The sequence below is a fragment of the Chiroxiphia lanceolata genome, chromosome 20 (genome assembly GCF_009829145.1).
Source record: "Chiroxiphia lanceolata isolate bChiLan1 chromosome 20, bChiLan1.pri, whole genome shotgun sequence".
Taxonomy (NCBI): domain Eukaryota; kingdom Metazoa; phylum Chordata; class Aves; order Passeriformes; family Pipridae; genus Chiroxiphia; species Chiroxiphia lanceolata.
The window spans coordinates 2274977-2294390 of NC_045656.1; the positions used below are offsets into that span (position 1 = coordinate 2274977).

Genomic DNA, 19414 nt, shown 5'->3' on the forward strand with positions numbered 1-19414 from the left:
GGACTATGGACACATCTGTCTGTGAGTCCTGTGCTGAGGGGACAGGTGACAATGTTGGCTCCAGCCACCCCCTCCCAAGTGCTGCCAGGCCTCCACTGCACCCTGATCCTCCAGCCTGGGAGGAGGAGCAGTGCCATCCTTGCAGAAAAAAGAAGATTAAAAATACCCTATGAACGGGTTACAAAAGTATTTGACTTGTCAAAAGCTTTTCACAGAATCCCAGAATGGTTTGGGTTGGAAGGGATGTTAAAACCCATCCAGTCCCACCCCTGCCCTGGGCAGAGACACCTCCCACTAGCCCAGGTTGCTCCAACCTGGCCTTGGACACTTCCAAGGATCCAGGGGCAGCCGCAGCTTCTCTGGGAAATCCATTCCAGGGCCTCCTCACTCTCCCAGGGAAGAATTCCTTCCCAATATCCCATCTAACCCTGCCCTCTTTTGGTTTAAAGTGCTTTCTTTCCAGAGCAGGAGGGGAAAAGCAAGAAAAGAATGGTTTGCAGCTTTCTTTTCCTTTTTTGGTGTGTGAAAACTTAGAGGTTTGGTTTTCATTTAGAAAATGCAAAAAAAGGGAAAACAGTCCCAGTGTGAAAATGAAATATAACAATAGGGTTTGGGCAAAGCAAAGCACTCTGGAGAAAAACAGCCACTAGAATTTCATTGTCCTGAGTAATTGTTGCTGCTTTTTGGAGGGAGTCAAACACCCCTAAATTGTGTATCTGCAGAGAGTGTGGGCTGGGACCCCTGACAATGCAGGAATTAATTGCTACCTTTAAACCATACATTTGTTTAACAGCTGCTATTAGTTCATTTTAAGGGATTTTACAGCTCTGGGACTAGACCCAGCTCCCTCTGCCATCATCACAAGATGCCACTGGCAGCGTCAGGGGTTGGGCTGAGCTTTGTGCAGTACATGTGTGACCCAGTAAAGTCTGGTCTTAACATAGATGGAGTAAAATCCTGCTTCCCTCCTACGTGTGTGGAGCTTAGGAGAGCTTAAGTCAGCTGGGTTTAGTCTGGCTTACCACTGACCATGCTGGAGGGGTTCACTGCTGGTTGTGTGGGTTTGGGGAGGAGCATCTCCAGTTAAATGGGGTGTGTGTGTCCTCCCAGTGTTCCCAGTACATCAGTGGCTGGTCAGACCTAAGAGCTTCAGGAGAGCAGGGTCTGTGTTTCTTCAGGGTACCTTTGTCTGGGACTGGTGAGAATGAAAAGGAATTTGGAAATGTTAGTATGTTTTCATGGAAATGAACTTCCTGGGACCTGGCAAGTCCACCCTGACTGGGCTGTGTCTCCTTGCTGGGATTTCTGCTGGACCTTCTCTGCCAGCCCCTTTCTCGCTGGACTCAGGCTGGGCTTGGACTCCTGGCTGGCACAAAGCCCAGGGCAAAGCTGGGATTTAGGAATTGGATCACCTCAAACACCTTCATAGAATCCTGGAGTGTTTTGGGTTGAAAGGGATCTTAAAGCCCACCTTGTTCCAACCCTGACACCTTCCACTGTCCCAGGTTGCTCCAAGCCCCGTCCAACCTGGCCTTGGACACTTCCAGGGATGGGGCAGCCACAGCTTCTCTGGGCAGCCTGTGCCAGGGCCTCCCCACCCTCACAGGGAAGGATTCCTTCCCAATATCCCATCTATCCCTGCCCTCTGGCAGTGGGAAACTCTTCCTCCTTGTCTTGTCTCTCCAGGCCCTTGTCCAAAGTCCCTCCCCAGCCCTGCAGCCCCAGAGGTCACTCTGGCTATTTTAGGAGTAAATCAAGACTGGGCCACAGAGCCACTAATGGGAAGAAGATCTCAGAATCATGAAATCACAGTAGTCTGGCTTGGAAGGGACCTCAAAGCCCATCCAGTCCCACCCCCTGCCATGGGCAGGGACACCTTCCACTGGCCCAGGTTGCTCCAAGCCCCGTCCAACCTGGCCTGGGACACTCCCAGGGATGGGGCAGCCACAGCTTCCCTGGGCAAAGAGAAGCTTTTTTCCTCAAGATTTTCTTATGGCAGGAGGGTGTTGGAGACCTGGAGAGCGTGTGGGTCTCTGGGAAGGCTGAGTCATGTGTCTCTGGTGAAGACATCTGTCCCAGGAGTAATTATAGCGAGATGAAAACCAGCAGTGACAAGCTCTGTACCAGCAGTTGGAGCTCAGATTCTCATTTCATGCTGCAGAAGGATGAGTAATTCTAAATAGCTCTAAAGACATTTAAAAGCACCCAAACCATGACAGACAGAACAGAGCAAATGAGAACAAGGTAAGTTATTAAATGCTTTGTGAGCAGATACAAAGCCCTGTTATCAGTGGGATGCTGATACAGGGTTGTCATTGTGCAGTGTCCCTGGAATGTGCTGCTCTGCTGTGGGGCAGGTTTGGTGACACCACAGCTGATCCTTCCTTTCCCAGCAGAGCTGGAGGCTTTGACAGCATCATCAGCTCTGAGCTGGGTCAGGTAGTGATGAAAACCACAGGATCCCAGAATGTGCTGAGCTGGAAGGGACCCCCAAGGATCATGGAATCCAATCCTCAGCCCTGCACAGGCCCATCCCCAAGAGTCACCCCCTGTGCCTGAGAAAAAGGAGTCTTCAGACTCTGTGGCAGTGCTTGGTTTGGATGGAATTACTGGTTGTGTAGCCCCTGTAGATGCACCCACTTGGACACCTCAGAGGGCACGGCCTGAGTGAGTGGTCCTGTGGTGAGGGAGGATGAAGGTGAGCTGGGGGGCCACTGCTCTGCTCCCACCTTGGCTCCTGACTTTGTCATGACTTTCAATCCAGAGTTCCAGTTCTTGAACACTGGGCTGATTGTCCTGGAAGTGTTGTCATTGGCTCAGTGTCTCACAGAATTCCAGGATGTGCTGAGCTGGGAGGGACCCCCAAGGATCGTGGAGTGCAACCCTCAGCCCTGCACAGGCCCAGCCCCAAGAGTCACCCCCTGTGCCCCAGAGGATCAGCCAAACCCTCCCTGAGCTCTGGCAGCCTTGGGGCTGTGCCCACTGCCCTGGGGAGCCTGGGCAGTGCCCAACCAGCCTCTGGGGGAAGAACCTTTGGCTGAGATCCAACCTGAGCCTGCCCTGACACAGCTCCAGCCATTCCCTGGCTGCTGTCCCTGGTCCCCCCAGAGCAGAGCTCAGTCCCTGCCCCTCCTCTGCCCCTGCCCAGGACGTTGGAACTGCACTGAGGTCTCCCCTCAGTCTCCTCTTCTCCAGCTGAACACACCAAGTGCCCTCAGCAGCTTCTGGGGTGGTTTCCTCTCCAGGCCCTGGTGCAGCTGCTCCATCATGGGGCTTTCAAGAAAGTCCTTATTAAAAAATCCAGGGGAACCACAGGATAATGGAAGGAGTCTTGCTGTGAGAGAAAGCTTGAAACATCCAGACATGCCAGGAAGGCAGGAGGAGAACCCCAACCTGTCCCTGCCTGGGCTGTCCTTGGCAGTCAGGAAGGTGGGAGCATCCAGGATTTATCCCTGCCTCCAGTGGGATGTGGATCACTGGGAACTGCCAGAGCTCACCATTACAGGGGACATCAGTGAGCAGCTTCTCGTTAAACTAATGAAGCAGAGCTGAGAGGGACTTTGCAGGCCCAGAGCTTCAGAAGAGCAGATCCTTTTGCACCTGGATGCATCTTTTTAATTAAAAACCGAGTTTTGCCAGCGTTTTCTGCTGGAAACCTCAGCCCTGGGAGGTGTTGATGATGGCAGAGGCACCTTCCAGGTGAAGCCCTGCTGAGTTTGGCACGTGGGACCATGTTTAGAGCTGATTTAAAGCCTGTTGGAGTGGATGGGAGCATTCCCATTTTCCTTCAAGGACTTGGCTCACACTTTAGAAGTGTAATTTGAAGTGGAGCCAGACTGTGGCCCAGGCTTCATTTTAAAGGGAATTTGGCTGATGGCTTTTCATTGCTTTAAGGGCTGCAGTGACTTTAGGGCTGCCTGGTGACTCACAGGTGAAAAAATAAAATAAAATAAAATAAAATAAAATAAAATAAAATAAAATAAAATAAATATCTTTACATGCTGGTATGACTTGCAAAACCATGAGTAGTGTTGGAGCAGCCCTTCTGAATAACCTTGGAGGAACAGAGAGATGCATCAAAGGCTCAGCCCCTGAGGCTGCAGCAATGGGCACTTTGTCCAGCAGAAAAATTTGGGGACGTCAATCTGGGAGAAAGCAAAGAGGGATCTTCTGAATTTCTGTTTTGTTTCCATCTCTTCTGGCTTTGTGTTTTCACAGGAAATGTCTATATTTATCATTTTGTCCCGGTACCAAGCCCAGGGATGCAGATGAATGAGGGACTAATAAAGATTGGTGTTGAAATCTGAACAAATTAACGAGGAGTGACTCACAAAACTGGGGATGACCCGAGGACACAGAGCTGCTCATGGTCTCTTTTCCTCTGCCTTGTTCACTTTGTACATTCCCGTTTCCAAAACTCATTATTTCTATTTGGGTTTGGAAATGCCTATCAGAAAAACCTGAAAAATTTCCAGAAACTGAAGTTGAAAAGTGCAGACTTGATGAGGATCTTTTGTTGCACCAGATCTGAAATTTTGCTCCGTTCACAGCTTTCATTTTTATTGTCGGTTATTGGGAATTTTGAACTCAGTGCAAACACAGGAATACAGACATCCTCCACTCTGATGAGCTCTAAATGAGACTCATCCATGGTCTTGGAATGCCCCCTGAGCTCTGGCAGCCTTGGGGCTGTGCCCACTGCCCTGGGCAGCCTGTTCAATGCCCAACCACCCTCTGGGGGAAGAACCTTTCCCTAAAATCCAGCCTCCCCCTCCCCTGGCACAGCTCCAGCCGTTCCCTCAGGTCCAAGCACACGTGGGCTGTAAATCTGTTCTTGAAAACGTGTCCTGTGCTGCTGCTCTGGGTTTTGTAGCCTCTGTCATGCCTTTTGAAAGGAAGAAAATAGAAGGAGCTGCTTCAGCAGGAAGGTTATTAGTGCTGGGCTGCCCTTGAATGGCGAGTCTCGGATTTGGAGGCAAAAGCTGAAATGAGACATTTTCCATTTTATGATTCAGTCTGTGGAGAGAGTCCTTTTAATCTCAATTTAATGAAAGTCAGCTCAGGACGTGTGAGTGACTGAGTGCTTGGAGAGACAGGAGGAAAGCTTGAAGAGGGCTCAGAGCAAGATGAATCTCTCCTTTAGAGGAGGCTGAATTTGGAACGTGGCTGGGTAACCACCACAGTCTTGTTTGTAAGTATGTGATGCTTCATTTACAGCCTTTGTGTTTGGAAATGCCTGTCAGAAAAAGCTGAAAAATTTCCAAAAACTGAAGTTGAAAAGTGCAGACTTGATGAGGATCTTTTGTTGCACCAAATCTGAAATTTTGTTCCGCTCACAGCTTTCATTTTTATTGTTGGTTATTGGGAATTTTGAACTTGATGCAAACACAGGAATACAGACATTCTGATGAGCTCTAAATGAGACTCAGTGCATTGTCTTGGAATGTTCCCTGAGCTCTGGCAGCCTTGGGGCTGTGCCCACTGCCCTGGGGAACCTGATCAGTGCCCAACCAGCCTCTGGGAGAAGAACCCAGATGGCTTTGGGAAATGCCTCCTATTCCTGGTGGAAAACGTGGCAGAATGGATTAACTGAGTGACAGTCACACTGGGACCTCCCACCTTGTCCAGTTTCTCAGACCAAACTAACAGAGAACAGTCTGGTCTCATTGTTCACTTCAGCCTCTGCCCTCCTGCTGCATCACAGGGGTGGCTTTTCCCACAGCCCTTCCCCTGGTACAAAGTTTCTGGAGTGTTCTGAGCTCCCACCCATCCCACCAAGGCAGGAGGCTCCTCTGGGACTTGATCTTGTCCTTCAGATCTTCACTGGTGCCTCACCAAAGTCCATCAGAAAGCCCTGCACAGCAGGTCCCTTCTCCTTCCCACTGTGTTGTAACAGGTGACTTCCAATATATTGATCCAGCTGAGAGAGGGGCCAGGGCTGTGCAGGGGTGGCCCAGGGCTGTCTCAGCAGCTGTGGTGCCCTGACCTGATGAACATCTAGGCAGTTGTGCACCAGGAACTTGGCCAGAGGGGTGGGTGACATCATGGAGAGCTTTAAACTTGCTGCTTTTTGAGGACGTGGCAAAGCCATTTTGTCCCCACAGGGTGGGACAGTTAATCCAGGCTCTTCTGCCTGTGGAAGCCTCTCCTTGCTGGGAGCTGCCTGGAGCACTGGGGCAGCACCAGAGCTTTTGCTGGCTTTGTGTCCCAGTCCAGAACAAAGCACTTGTTGCCTTTGGGTGTCGATCTCACCAACGGCCTGGGGGGTCCTGCTGGACTGCTTCAGAACATGGCCAAGCACAGCAGGACCTCCCTGTGGTGGTGCTGCACCAGGGGTGCTGTGACAGCTGCACCCACACCACGTGGGCTCCTCATTGCCCTTTTCCTCCTGTATTTTCTTCATCTGGAAGCTCTCCCTCTTCTTCCATGAAGCCACACTGCCCACACCTCAGCTGCTCCCTGGCGACAGATGATGTGGAGGAGCTGTTGAGGAACAGAGTGAAACCCAGCTGCATCCACCAATCCTCTAGGAAGGGAGCTGCTGGCATGGAAAAATCATAGAAACATGGAATGGTTTGGATTGGAAGTGAACTTAAAGATGGGTTTGTTCCATCCCCCTGGTCCAACCTGGCCTTGAATTCTCTGAGTGGGGAATTCCTGACTAAGAAATCCCTGCTCTTCCCTGGACTCTCTGCTCTCTGGCTGTAACTGAGGGATGGGAGAGGAACTCACCTCCTGAGCAACCTGGCCTCCTTCCCTGCCAGCTCCACTTATCCCTCCCCAGTCTGGGAGCTGCTGGAAGGGGATGGGATGGAGGAAATGGTTTTCCCACAGGACACTGAGCCCAGAGCAGGATGTGTGATGAGCTGTACAAATGATGTTCCTGGAAGTGTCTGATTAGAGGATAATCAACATTTTCCTACTTCTTGGTGGGTTTGGAGGCTCTCAGTTGCAGGGAATGGTCACTTTTCCTTGTGCTGGGATAAAATATCTGAGCGTGTGTGTGTTCCTGGCTACAAAAAACATGGATTATTTTGATCAACAAAAAGGATTCCACATGAGCTATTTTATGGCTCTGTAATGACTGTTGGGGTGACAGTCTGAATCTGCATTGTGGGCTTGTATCCCTTCCACTGCACTTATCCCTAACTGGGAGATCAAGGACAGGAGGAGCCAGGGAAGAAGACAAGGACCGAGCTGCTGTTGTGAAAATGCAATCTTGAAATTCTCCTGAGCTGATGGGATGTAGTGCTGCTAGCCAGGGTTGTTTTGCAGTGACTCAGGGCATTGTTATTCTACAGGTTTTCTTATTCTTAATTAGTGGTTTTAGAAAGGGATGTAGGATGAAAATAGAAACAAATGGATATTAGGTGATCTCAAGGGATCTCGGTTGTGGACTTAGAACTGAAATTCTTACCATTTATTGCATATTTAGTGAGAGTTTTACACAGAAGATGATGAGGGAAAGCACAGGAGTGGTAACACGTGTATCAAATGAATAAACAGTATCCTGTCAGATAAATGCAGGAAAGTGTTCCTGTGTTTTTACCACTGTCCCTGTGCTGCCCATTTCATACAAAATATATAATATCAATTCCTAAACTTTGTAAATGAACCATTCCTCGAGTCCATGACCTGTCCAGAGGTGGTTTGGTTTGCTTTGATCCAAAGCCTTTGGATGAAGCTCCTGCAGCTCTTTGGGAAATGAGTGTTCACACCAATACTTACAGTTTAATTCACTCGAGAGATGTGACTGCTCGGGAAAACGGAGCCTTTATTGCCTGTCAGAATTCCTTAAGGTTTATCCCTCCACACTTGGCAGTGTGCCTGTGTTGCTCAGCTCTCTTCTCCTGCTTCAGCTGTGTTAGAACTTCACTGAAAGCCTTTGATCAGCTGAAGCAGAGACTGAGCTTTAAAAGATTCCCAACCTTGTTTTCCTTGTCCACCAGCCTGCTGTTCTTACACACCCTGAAGGCCACATTCAGGGCCTTTTGTGCTCTTCTGTGACCAAAGGGAATATGTACCCTGATCCATCTTGGAATCACACATGGATGGTCCCATCTCCTCTGTGCTCTGAGGAACCTGGACACACCTCAGAGCTGGTTTTCAGCCTGGTCCCTGTGGACACCAGCTGTCCAGGAATAATTTTACAGTGTCTGTGAAGAGGGAAAGAATAAAGAGTTCTTGGAGGATGAGCAGACTTGGAGAACTTCTGAAGGGATCTTCTCCTCAACTGGAAAAACTCACAGGGCTCAAAGATTACAAATATATGAAAGACACTCTAGTAGGCATTTAAATTTAAAACATTTCTAAAGGCCTTGCAGTAAGAAGAAAATCCTTCTATTCCAGGATCTTGGAAGGGCCTCGGGCACTGCAGTAGGAACCATCCAGGTGTTGTGACAGCCCCTCTCCTCATGTGATGCTATCTCAGTTGGACTACAGGGGTTGGACAAGGAGAGGACAAAGGCAGGTAGCACAGAAATTACCTGTCAAGATGCTCAGTGGAAGAACCAGGGCAGGATTTCACACCTCTCTGCCTCAGCCCAGTGGTGTCCTCACGGTGACCTCCACACATCTGCCTCGAATTGTAGGGTAATTCAGGCTGGAAGGGACTTTTGGAGGGTTGTAGTTCACTTCCAGCTCCAAGCTGGCCAAGCTTCAGGCTTGGATCAGCTTTCCCAGGATCAGCTCAGCCAACACTTCCCTCCCCCAGTGGTGGGACACAGGAGCAGGACTGGGCCAGGTTGGTGGCAGGCAGAGGTGGCAGAGGTGGCTGTGGCTCTGCTGGGGGAAGGTTGCTGCTCATCTGGAGTTACCTGAGGTCTCCTGAAGGAGCTGTGACCAGAGGTGCTCTTGTTCCAGTGGGTTGGGTCACCCTACACAGTGCAATCCTAAATGTGTTCTGCCCTCAGTGGCTTTGGTTGAGTTACATTTATGGAGGGCTCATGAAGCTGCTCTGCCAGCAGACCTGGAGTATTTTCTTCAGGGCCCCTGTGATGCTTTAATTATGATGAATAATCCAATAATAATTATAAATAATAAATATAATTATAAATAATAAATATAATTATAAATAATAAATGCAATTATAAATAGAAATTTAATTATGAGAAATAATATTATAATATTATAAATGCTCCATGAGAGCATGATTGACCAAGATACATTTGCATGTATCTTGTTTTTGTACCGTGGAGGACATAACACCCGGGTGTGCAGGAATATGCACCCCATCCCTCATCAAATCCATGGAATCCTTCCTGTGTTCAGCAGCTGCTGCTGCTTAGAGAGGGATCTGAAACCCCGGCTCTGGGAGAAGACAGTGGGAATTGTGCTGTTGGGCTCAGGGAGGGCAGGAATTAACATCCAAACAGGGCTTTGCTCAAGATTAGGTTGTGCTAATGCTGTTGTTAATGAAAAGAGGACTCAACTCTGGTTTTAATCAGTTCTGTGCATAACAGGAGGGAAGAATCATTTTGTATCAGACACATTTTTGCTTCCATCCCTTTCCAAATCTGTCCCCAGTCATTGCACAGCCTTGGTCCTCTTGGCTGTTCTTTTTGTGTGCTGTTGGAAAGGTTGAATTTCTGGCTGCTGGGAGCAAAGTCAAGGGCTCTGAAGGCAGTGGCCATTCACCCAGAGTGTGTCTACATCATAAAAAGAGCCCCCAAAGTGTGTCTACATCAAGAAAACAGCCCCCAAAGCATTATCTCCATAAAGGAAATGCTGTGCTCTTCAGTAAACTGACATCTAATGCTGAGTTCAAGCCCTGGCCACTTGGTCTGGAAACATCTGGAGATGAAAGAGAGAGTCCATGGGATGGTCTTGGAGTGTCTGAGGGACAGATGAAGCAGCTGCAGCCCAGTTATCACCCTAAATGCTGCCCCCAGACACAGGACTTCAAAATTTAAAATCAGAAGTGGGTCTCAGAGGCTGTTCTGTCCTGATGGGAAATGTTTCTGGAGTTGGCCTGGCTTGAAGGAGTGATGTTCAAGAGCTGATGGTGCCTGCCAGAACAATGGGGAATGACCTCCCACTGCCAGAGGGCAGGGATAGATGGGATACTGGGAAGGGATTCCTCCCTGTGAGGGTGGGGAGGCCCTGGCACAGGTTGCCCAGAGAAGCTGTGGCTGCCCCTGGATCCCTGGAAATGCCCAAGGCCAGGTTGGAGCAACCTGGTCTGGTGAAAGATGTCCCTGCCCATGGCAGGGGGTGGAACTGGATCATCTTTAAGGTCTTTTCCAGCTCAAACCATTCTGGGACTCTGGGACTCATTATTTCACTTTTTTAGTGCATTTTTTTCAGTTGCAGTGGTGAATTGTTCTCTCTACAAACTTCCTGCAGAGCTCTCTGTGTTCCTGTGGGGTAAAGATGATCCTACCAGAGAATCCCAGAAAATGCTGAGTTAGAAGTGACGGGACAGAGGGAACGGCTTCCCACTGCCAGAGGGCAGGGTTGGATGGGATATTGGGAAGGAATCCTTCCCTGTGAGGGTGGGGAGGCCCTGGCACAGGTTGCCCAGAGAAGCTGTGGCTGCCCCTGGATCCTTGGAAGTGTCCAAGGCCAGGTTGGAGCAACCTGGGCTAGTGGAAGGTGTCCCTGCCCGTGGAACTGGATAAGCTTTGAGGTCCCTTCCAACCCAAACCATTCCATAATTCTGGGATGATTTTTCCAAAGCACATTTGTACCACTGGCTCAGATACATCCAGCTCCCTCAGTGGCAGCAGGCCCAGGGCACACTGTACACCAGCCATGGGCTGTGAACCCCTCTGAAGAGGAACAGGATCTAAAACTAAGGTAGAGAGCCTTAGATAAACTGCCAGCTCATTTCCACACTATCCCACAGCCTTTCCAAGCAAAAGGAATGAGGAAGACTGAGGCCAAAACATTGGAGAGCTTAGGAAACATTGTCAGCCTGGCTTTGAGCATTGAGATGGTGCAAAGTACCTCCTGTGTGTGTGTTCATGTGTGTATGGACTCACAGACCCCACCCCAAATCATGTTCCCTCTACCTTTGCCTCCTCCAGTTCCGAGCTCACGAGCTGCTCTTTTGAGGAGTTGTTTGAGCAGGTTCTGCAGAGAGGATGGGCCGAGTCACATCCCTCTAGGAACATCCCTGGAGGAGCTCGGCTCCCTTCCAGCCCCTTCCCCCTCAGGCTCTGCTGGGAGGAGATCTGTGATTCCAGATCCCAAATGCTGCAGTTGGGATGTGCTGGAGTTGAGAGACCTGGAAGGAGCTTGGTGGAGCTGGGTCCTGTCAGCTCAGGAGCTGCTCCATCACACCCCAAGGTGTCTCTGCACAAATAATTCTGCTTCAGAACTGCCTCTGATGGTTCAGATGATCCATGGCATTGTTCCCCCCTCCTCCTGCCACTCCCTACATGGAATAGTGTTAGTCCAAAGAACCATCTACAGATAATTCTCTCTGAAGGCTTTTTGGGCATGAAAAATAGATCAAAATTCTGTTGAGCTATTTATGCTGCTTTATTTTTACAGCTTTGACAGAAATGGGAATAGGAAAATGAGATCAAGATGCTTTTGGTACATTACTGGAAATGTAATAATAAAATAAAAAGAGCAACCTCCAAGCAGTTCAGGGTCAGATCCTGCAGGTAATTTCTGTACCAGGAGTGTGTAAAGCCCAGCAGGTTCTGCTCCTTCTGAGGGCTTACAGGGATTGTTGGTGCTCTTTTGAAGGCACTTGTCTTTTAGGAGTCTGTAATAATCTTTGCATTATACTGTTACAACATAATCAGGTCCTTGTCATGCTGCCAAGCCTGATAACATCAGAGCACTGAGGAATTGCAGCTCTAAACTTATTAGGAAGACCCAGATCCATCCCAAGGTATTTCCAAAGCACTGGAGCTCTGTGCTCTGCAGGGATGTGCTCTCAGCCAGGTGGCAGCTGGGGGGGACAGATTTTTGGCTCCAGCTCCAGCAAAGACTGGGAGTCCAGGTGTGAGAGCATCTCTCCAAGTGTTCTCAAGATGGGATTTAAAAATACTCTGTTCCTCTTTTTTAAAAAAAAATAATTTGGGAGCACTAAACCGACAGAGCTACAGTGGCTCTGCTATAGTTTAATTTTGCAGCAATTAAAGCACCAATCCCGATGCACTGGGAAGCAAAAAGCTGCTTTTCAGCTGTTTTTCCAAGCCAGGAGGATGTGGGCACTTGTCATTCCAAGGAATCCTCCCCATGCTGAGCTTTGTGATCAGAGTCTTTTAATTCCAGCTTCCCACCAAGGCCATTCTCACATATCTTACCTGGTGATAAAGTCAGATCCATACCTATTGCATGTCTTGTGTTGTAGGTGATGCACTATTTAGGAGGGGTTGTGTTGCATTTGTTGGGGAAGCACAGCATAAATTTTTCCTTGGAAAAGCCTCCAGCTGGAGCAAACTCCCCTCTGGGGAGGTGTCACCCCTGCTCTGCACTGGGGGGAATCTTGCTTTATTCTGACCTCTGCAAAACCTCAGATGTTAAATTATTTATGGTCCTTGCTGAGTTAAGAGGGTGAAAAGTGGTTATTCCCTGGTGTTGCTGCAGGTTGGGGTTTGTGGAGTGGGTTGTGCACCTGCTTTGGCATTTTAAAGTAGTCATTCTGTAAGGAGTTAATTCAATCCTCTCAGCAGGACAGGTAAGACATTTGGGCACTGGACAATTTGGGCATTTCTCTTATTGCTCTGGCACAAGACAGACAGGAGCCTGTCCAAAGTATCATCTGTAAGGATAAAAAGTGAGAAAAGGAATGCCAAAAAGAAGAAAGAGAATGAATTTTTTAAACTCTATTATAACCCTCTCCTCCCACTTCCATCCTCTGCTGGAGTGGGGGTGGGTTGAGATGGTCAGGTTTGGATATGATCCATTCAAAATTCCTACTTTAAGGAGATGGCACATGATGACCCTGCCTGATCTTGTTGGAAACGATAGAACTTTTAAAATAACTTTACTTAATGGTTTTAATCAACTTTTAATTAATTGTTTTAATTAATCATAACCAATATCTATTAATTATAAATAGTGTGTTATTCTTAAATTGGTTACTCTTAATTCCTCTTATCCAGAATTTAGCAAAGTTGTCATAAGGTACTTTTGTGGGAAAATAACTTGGGAAAAGTTATGAAATGTTAAGTTTTGATAAACTAACTCTGATCTGCTTCAGTGAACAAAGCCTGGGAGGGAAAGATGGAGTGTTGGACATCTGGAATGCAGAATTTATGGACCACAAGGATGTTCTGCAGAAATAAAAAGATAAAGAGGAGACTCAGTATTCGTGTTGGAAACTCCCTAACAGAGGAAAAAGATCCTAAAAAGACTAAAAATATGAACTAATTGACATGAACAGTGAGGAATTAATAACCAGTAGTGGATAGAATACTGATTAATGAATGAGAATTATGTAGTTCAGAACCAGTGAACATTAATTACTTTGTTTGCTAAAATGCATAAAGAGGTGAAAAGGTTTTGCATCAGGGTTTGTGTGGAGGCCAAGATTTTGTTGGTCACACACAAACCTCCTGGCCAAGAATAAAGTAATTTATGCTCACTAACACTAAAAAGAGTTTTATTATCCTGATAATTTTGGAAGGATTTAGTGACAATTTGGCTATTTGGCCCTGATCTTCTGGGAAAGGTTTTCCAGGGGCTCATGATAGAGAAAAGAAACCCACAGGTACAGCAATGAAAGTCCTTTTCCTGTTCCAGCAGGATGTGGAGTCTCCTTTGCTTTTTCCTAGAGGTTTCCAAGGGAATTCATTAGTTCAGGATGAAGCTGTGTTGGGATTTCCAGCAGGATCCCAGAATGTGCTGAGTGTGTGGTTCCTTAACTCACCTTAATTCAGCTCCCCACTCTGATGGTTCCAGGAGAGAGTGGCATTTACAGGAGACTGGAGGAGCATTTCAGTGATGATATAGGACACAACATCCATCTCTCTATAAATATACACATAAAAATATGAAATATCAGCCAGCCTGCTGGGTCTGAGGGTTCTGCAACGTGACTGTCACCCATAAACAGCCCCCAGCCAACCATGTGGAGGTGTTTATTTACCAGAATTGGGATTTAACAGGCTGGCTGGGGGATGTGAGTGTCACCACAAGCCTTGTGACAGGGAAATAAAAGTCCTCCTGCTGAGTGGGCACAAGGTTTTGGGGCACTGCTGAGCACAGAGGTTTGGGGGAGCAACCCCTTCATCCCATTCCTGACCCCTTGGCTGCTCTGGCACCTTGAGGAGCAGCACAACCTGGGCCCTGAGGACATGGAATGGGACACAGCAAAGTGGGAACAGAAAGGATAGAAAGGCTGGGAATGTGTCTGTGCATGTTGTTTGTTCTGACAAAAGGAATAATTTGGAGAGATACCGTCTCTCAGAACTGCACAAAGGAGCACGTGGAGAAATGATTATTTCTCTGCCTTTTTTTTGCTGTTTCTCAATTTTCTTATTTAGCTCTTTGTTCTGATACATTCTGTATTATTTTAGCTTTCCTGAGTAATTGTGTTTTTTCCCTTAACTTTGGAAGTTACTTTGGAAAGAAGGGAGGGGGGGTGAAGATAAGGCAAAGCTGTTAAATGGGAAATCTATGGCTAATTAAGGCCTGGCTTTGCTAATCACCTTAGAAATGAAGTTATCAGCTGAAAAAGCCTGGAGTTGGTGCAATGAAAGTTTGGAATGGGCTTTCCCCCCCCCTCTTTCCTTCTGTCACAATGGATTCAGAGATTAAAAGTTTACCTTGCAGACAGATCTTGACACCACGAGACATGTTGTCTCTTTGCATTATCTGCAGGAGGCTGGAGCTGCTCTGGGATGGATTTCAGTTGGAATAGTTAAAATTTGGCAAAGTTATAAACAAATAAAGTCAGGATCCTTTAATGGGAGCTGTCAGTGTTCATCACAGATGTCACAGCACACTCCAGCTGGAGCTCCACGTCCAGGACAAGAGGGAGTCACTGTCCCTTCTCCTTCTCCTTCTCCTTCTCCTTCTCCTTCTCCTTCTCCTTCTCCTTCTCCTTCTCCTTCTCCTTCTCCTTCTCCTTCTCCTTCTCCTTCTCCTTCTCCTTCTCCTTCTCCTTCTCCTTCTCCTTCTCCTTCTCCTTCTCCTTCTCCTTCTCCTTCTTTCTCCTCCTTCTTTCTTCTGCTTCTTCTTCTGCATCTTCTGCTGCTGCTTCTGCTTCTTCTGCTTCCTCTCCTTCCTCTTCCTGTTCCTCTTCTTCTACTTCTCCTCCTCCTCCTCTTCTTCTTCTTCTTCTTCTCCTTCTTCTTCTTCCAATAATAATAACAATAACTATTATATTATAATTGTTGTTATAATTCTTGTTCTGCAGAGTCCAGCTGCCAGCACTCTGGGTTCCCCCTGGAGGTGCTGGGACAGGACACCACCCTGGCACTGCTCTGGCTGGAGGAGGAAGAGGCACCAGCCCCAGTTTCCCCTCTGCTCTTGCAGAATTCCTTTTCCCCACCATCATCTTTCCTTGTGCAAAATCCAGCTGTGAGCCCGAGTTCCCTTGCAGGGCTTGCAGTGAGGAGAAGGGGGATGTTTGAGTTCTGCTGACATCCCAGGGGAAGCAGCTCCTGCCTCAGTGTGTGCTGATAAAAACACTCTCCTGGAGTTAATAACTGTGTCTTCCCCTTCCCTGGCAGTGGCACCACAGCACTGCTCACTGCCTGCAGGAGCCTGGGGAGGGGACCAAATTTTCTTAATATTTATGCATTAAACCTGTATTTTCCAGGTTTTTCCCTGCTCTTTTGTTAGAGCTGTGGCTGTGCCTTCCCCTGTGGGTGTCCTGTGCTGCTCAGTGGTGCTGGTTGGACTCCAGTGCTGCTCCCCTGCAGCCAGGGGAGCCCCGGGGGTGGGCAGAGGGGACAGCACAGGGTGGAGGAAGCAGCTCTGACCTGCTGGAAGGATTGAGGTGGGGGCCAAGGCAGCAGCCCCTCGTGCTCAGCAGCATCTGAGCATCCAAACCCATCTCCTGGAATCATGGAATCTCAGAGTCATAAAACCATTAGGGTTGGAAAAGCCCTCCCAGCCCATGGAGTCCACCCTGTGCCCCATCCCCACCCTGTCCCCAGCCCAGAGCACTGAGTGCCACATCCAGTCCTTCCTTGGACACCTCCAGGGGTGGGGACTCCAAACCTCCCTGGGCAGCCCCTGCCAGTGCCTGACCACCCTTTCCATGCAGAAATTCCTCCTGATGTCCAACCTGACCCTCCCCTGGCACAGCTGGAGGCCGTTCCCTCTCCTCCTGTCCCTTGTTCCCTGGGAGCAGAGCCCGACCCCCACCTGTCTCAAAACTCCTTTCAGGGAGTTGCAGAGAGCAAAAACGTCCCTCCAAGGGCTCCTTTTCACACTTGCAGAAGCATCTAGAAAGTGGATTGTCAGTGCAGTGCCAGCTGTACTCGGACATTTCACTGCTTGAGACAAATGGTTCCTTTTCCACGTTGAATTCTTAGGACATTTTGCTTGGAAAATAATTGCAAGTGTCTCACCCAGCAGCTTTCTGCAAAACACATCAAAGATCTCTGGGTGATGGATTTGTTTTCTGTTTGTTTCCCTGGGATTTCTTCACTAGAATTCAGTGTCAACTGGTTATTTATAAATGCCAGCCTCTTTCCTTGGGTTTTGATCCCTCCTGTGTGTGGAGTGATGGAGACATTATTGAGTCACCCTCATTCACTGGAGGGGAATGATTCTATTTTTAATTCTGCATCACTTTCTGGGTGAATGAATGGCAAGTTAATGGGCATGTGGGAATCTGAATGTCAGAAAACAAGGGGGAAACTTGAGACTTGCTCATCGTATTTAACCTATATCATATTTAACCTATATCAAATTTAAAATAAATATCATATTTGAATGTGCCTTTAGGGGCCAGCCATGGAGAGGGACTTGGGACAAGGACATGGAGTGACAGGACAAGGGGGAATGGCTTCATACTGAAAGAAAACAGGGTTAGATGGGATATTGGGAAGGAATCCTTCCCTGGGAGGGTGGGGAGGCCCTGGCACAGGTTGCCCAGAGAAGCTGTGGCTGCCCCTGGATCCCTGGGAGTGTCCAAGACCAGGTTGGAGCAACCTGGGCTAGTGGAAGGTGTCCCTGCCCATGGCAGGGGGTGGGAATGAGATGATCCTTAAGGTCCCTTCCAACCCAAACCATCCTGTGATTCTATGATTTCATCCTTTGTAGGATGCAATATAAAGACTCTGCCTTGTTAAATAGGCTAAGCATTAATTAATTTGACAACACCAATTTTTTTTTGTTAGTTTTGATGTGCTGGTTCTTGATTACCTAATTTCTTGATTACCTATCCATTAGGAGATAATTCTTCAAAGGATTAGAAAAACTCCAGGCTGATTGTCCTGTTAATGCTGTTCTTTGCAGCAAATGAAGGGACCGTGGGTTTATTTGCCATGAACATGAAAAATCCAGTAGGGTTCCTTAACAGGAAGATAATCTCTGTGTTACAGGTCTTTTATGGGACAAATAGGGACATAAATGAGGGTTCCCAAAGAACCTTCTGCCCTCAGGGTCTGAGAGCTACAGGCTGGGACATCAGGGCATGTGAGGATGGGGATCCACTGAGTCCTTCTGGTTCAAATTCTGGGGCCTTTCTGTGGGGTTCAGTCATGGTTAGTGCAGGGACAAAACAGCAGAACTCTTCAGAAATGCCTCGTAAAACCAGATTTTTTAAAAATTTATGCTGACAGGTCAGGCAGATAGAAGTCTGGTCTTTCCTTGTGTAATTTTTGGATTTAATTTGTATTGATCTCTCTGGAACTGACTCATGGATGTGTACACAGGCTCTCAGGTTACTCCAGTAGGTGAATTTCCAGGTAGTTTGTCCAGATATTCCAGAAATTTAAGAAAGTTGACATGAATTACTTAACTAAAGCACAGAAGGACAACAGTGGGACTGGAGGCAGGCTGCTGGAAAATGACATTTTAATTAATTTTACAGTTTTAAAATAATTCTTCTGACCTCAGATCAGGATAAAACCAAACAAATCCCCAAACCTACAGAACCAGGTGGTGCTGGGGTCACCCAGGACTGGCAGGTTTATTCAATGTTGTGGTTGAACCCAGCACCTTTGGGAGCACCCAAGGGCAGAACTCAGTGTTCTGATTTCACCAAGAGGTTGAGAAACTAAAGAACTGAGCAGGCAAGAAACACAGGCAGTTCCTGTCTATTGCCTTGGGAATAAAACTTTACAAATATATATTTTTTTTCCTTTAGAACTGCTTTGTTCCAGTCTGGTTTGCTCCCTTGCAAATCTTGGAGCAGACCTGGAGGGCTTGGCTGGGCAGAGGTGGGGTGTGGAGGATGGGAGGGATGATGACCCTCTAGGAGCTCAGCTCTGAATTCACTCTGCAGGCAGGAAATTGTATTTAAAAGTCTTCTGAGAGGTCAAACAGCAGAGCAGGAGCAGGATGGGGGTTTTCTGCTTCACGTTCATGCACAAACTAATAAAATGGAGCTTATTTTTAGTGTGGGCTCCTCCTGCAGCAGGAGAGAGAACAGCAGGAGGAGCACCAGGGAAGGTGTCCTTGTTTGGGTCACCTGGGCTTGGGACATGCACGTGCCCCGCACTGGGGGGGCTAAAACTCCCCCTCAGAGGTGCCCCCGGGGCAGCTGATCCAGGCAGGAGGCTCCTGGTGCTGCTGGAAGAGCCAACGGAGCAGAGTCGGTAAAAATCCGGGACCACAGATGGGAGGAAAGGTGGTGAGCCTGGAGGAGATCCCAGAAACACTGGGTGTTATAATAACTGTGCAAAATGCTAATGCAGAGCAGGCTGCAGAATAGGGAACACTGGCATTATTAGGCCTGCTTGGCATGTGTGTTTGGAATGGTTTCCTGGTGTCCTGCAGACCTGGCTGTAAGGTAAATAACTTCTCAGTGGTGACAAACAGGGAGGGAAGAACCCAGGTGTGGCAAGTCTTCCTGCAAATTCCCTTTTCTGTGAGGTAAAAAGAAGATCTTAAAAGATTTGATGACTTGCAAAGTGTGATTTAAGGGAATTTTAAAGAGCACGTGAAAGAACAATAATGAACAAATGTTTTCAAGTGGGAGAAATCTGTCCCTGCCATATGTTCCACTGACTCATCCCTTCTGCAGGAGGAGATCTTGCAATTGTTTGAACTGTTCCAGTTGCTTAATCCTTTTTATTTGGGAGCAGCATCACTGTAAACTCAGCTCTGGATCCTACACGGTGTGACAGCAGCCAGGGAATGGCTGGAGCTGTGTCAGGGCAGGCTCAGGTTGGATCTCAGGCAAAGGTTCTTCCCCCAGAGGCTGGTTGGGCACTGCCCAGGCTCCCCAGGGCAGTGGGCACAGCCCCAAGGCTGCCAGAGCTCAGGGAGGGTTTGGCTGATCCTCTGGGGCACAGGGGGTGACTCTTGGGGCTGGGCCTGTGCAGGGCTG

At 48.0% G+C, this 19414-nt stretch overlaps 1 protein-coding gene across 1 annotated transcript in view; it reads left to right on the forward strand.

Moving 5' to 3' along the window:
* The window catches only part of GALNT17 (polypeptide N-acetylgalactosaminyltransferase 17), a 219308-nt gene that overhangs the window by 182520 nt on the left and 17374 nt on the right, over positions 1–19414 (forward strand). The gene's annotated exons all lie outside the window — the stretch shown is intronic.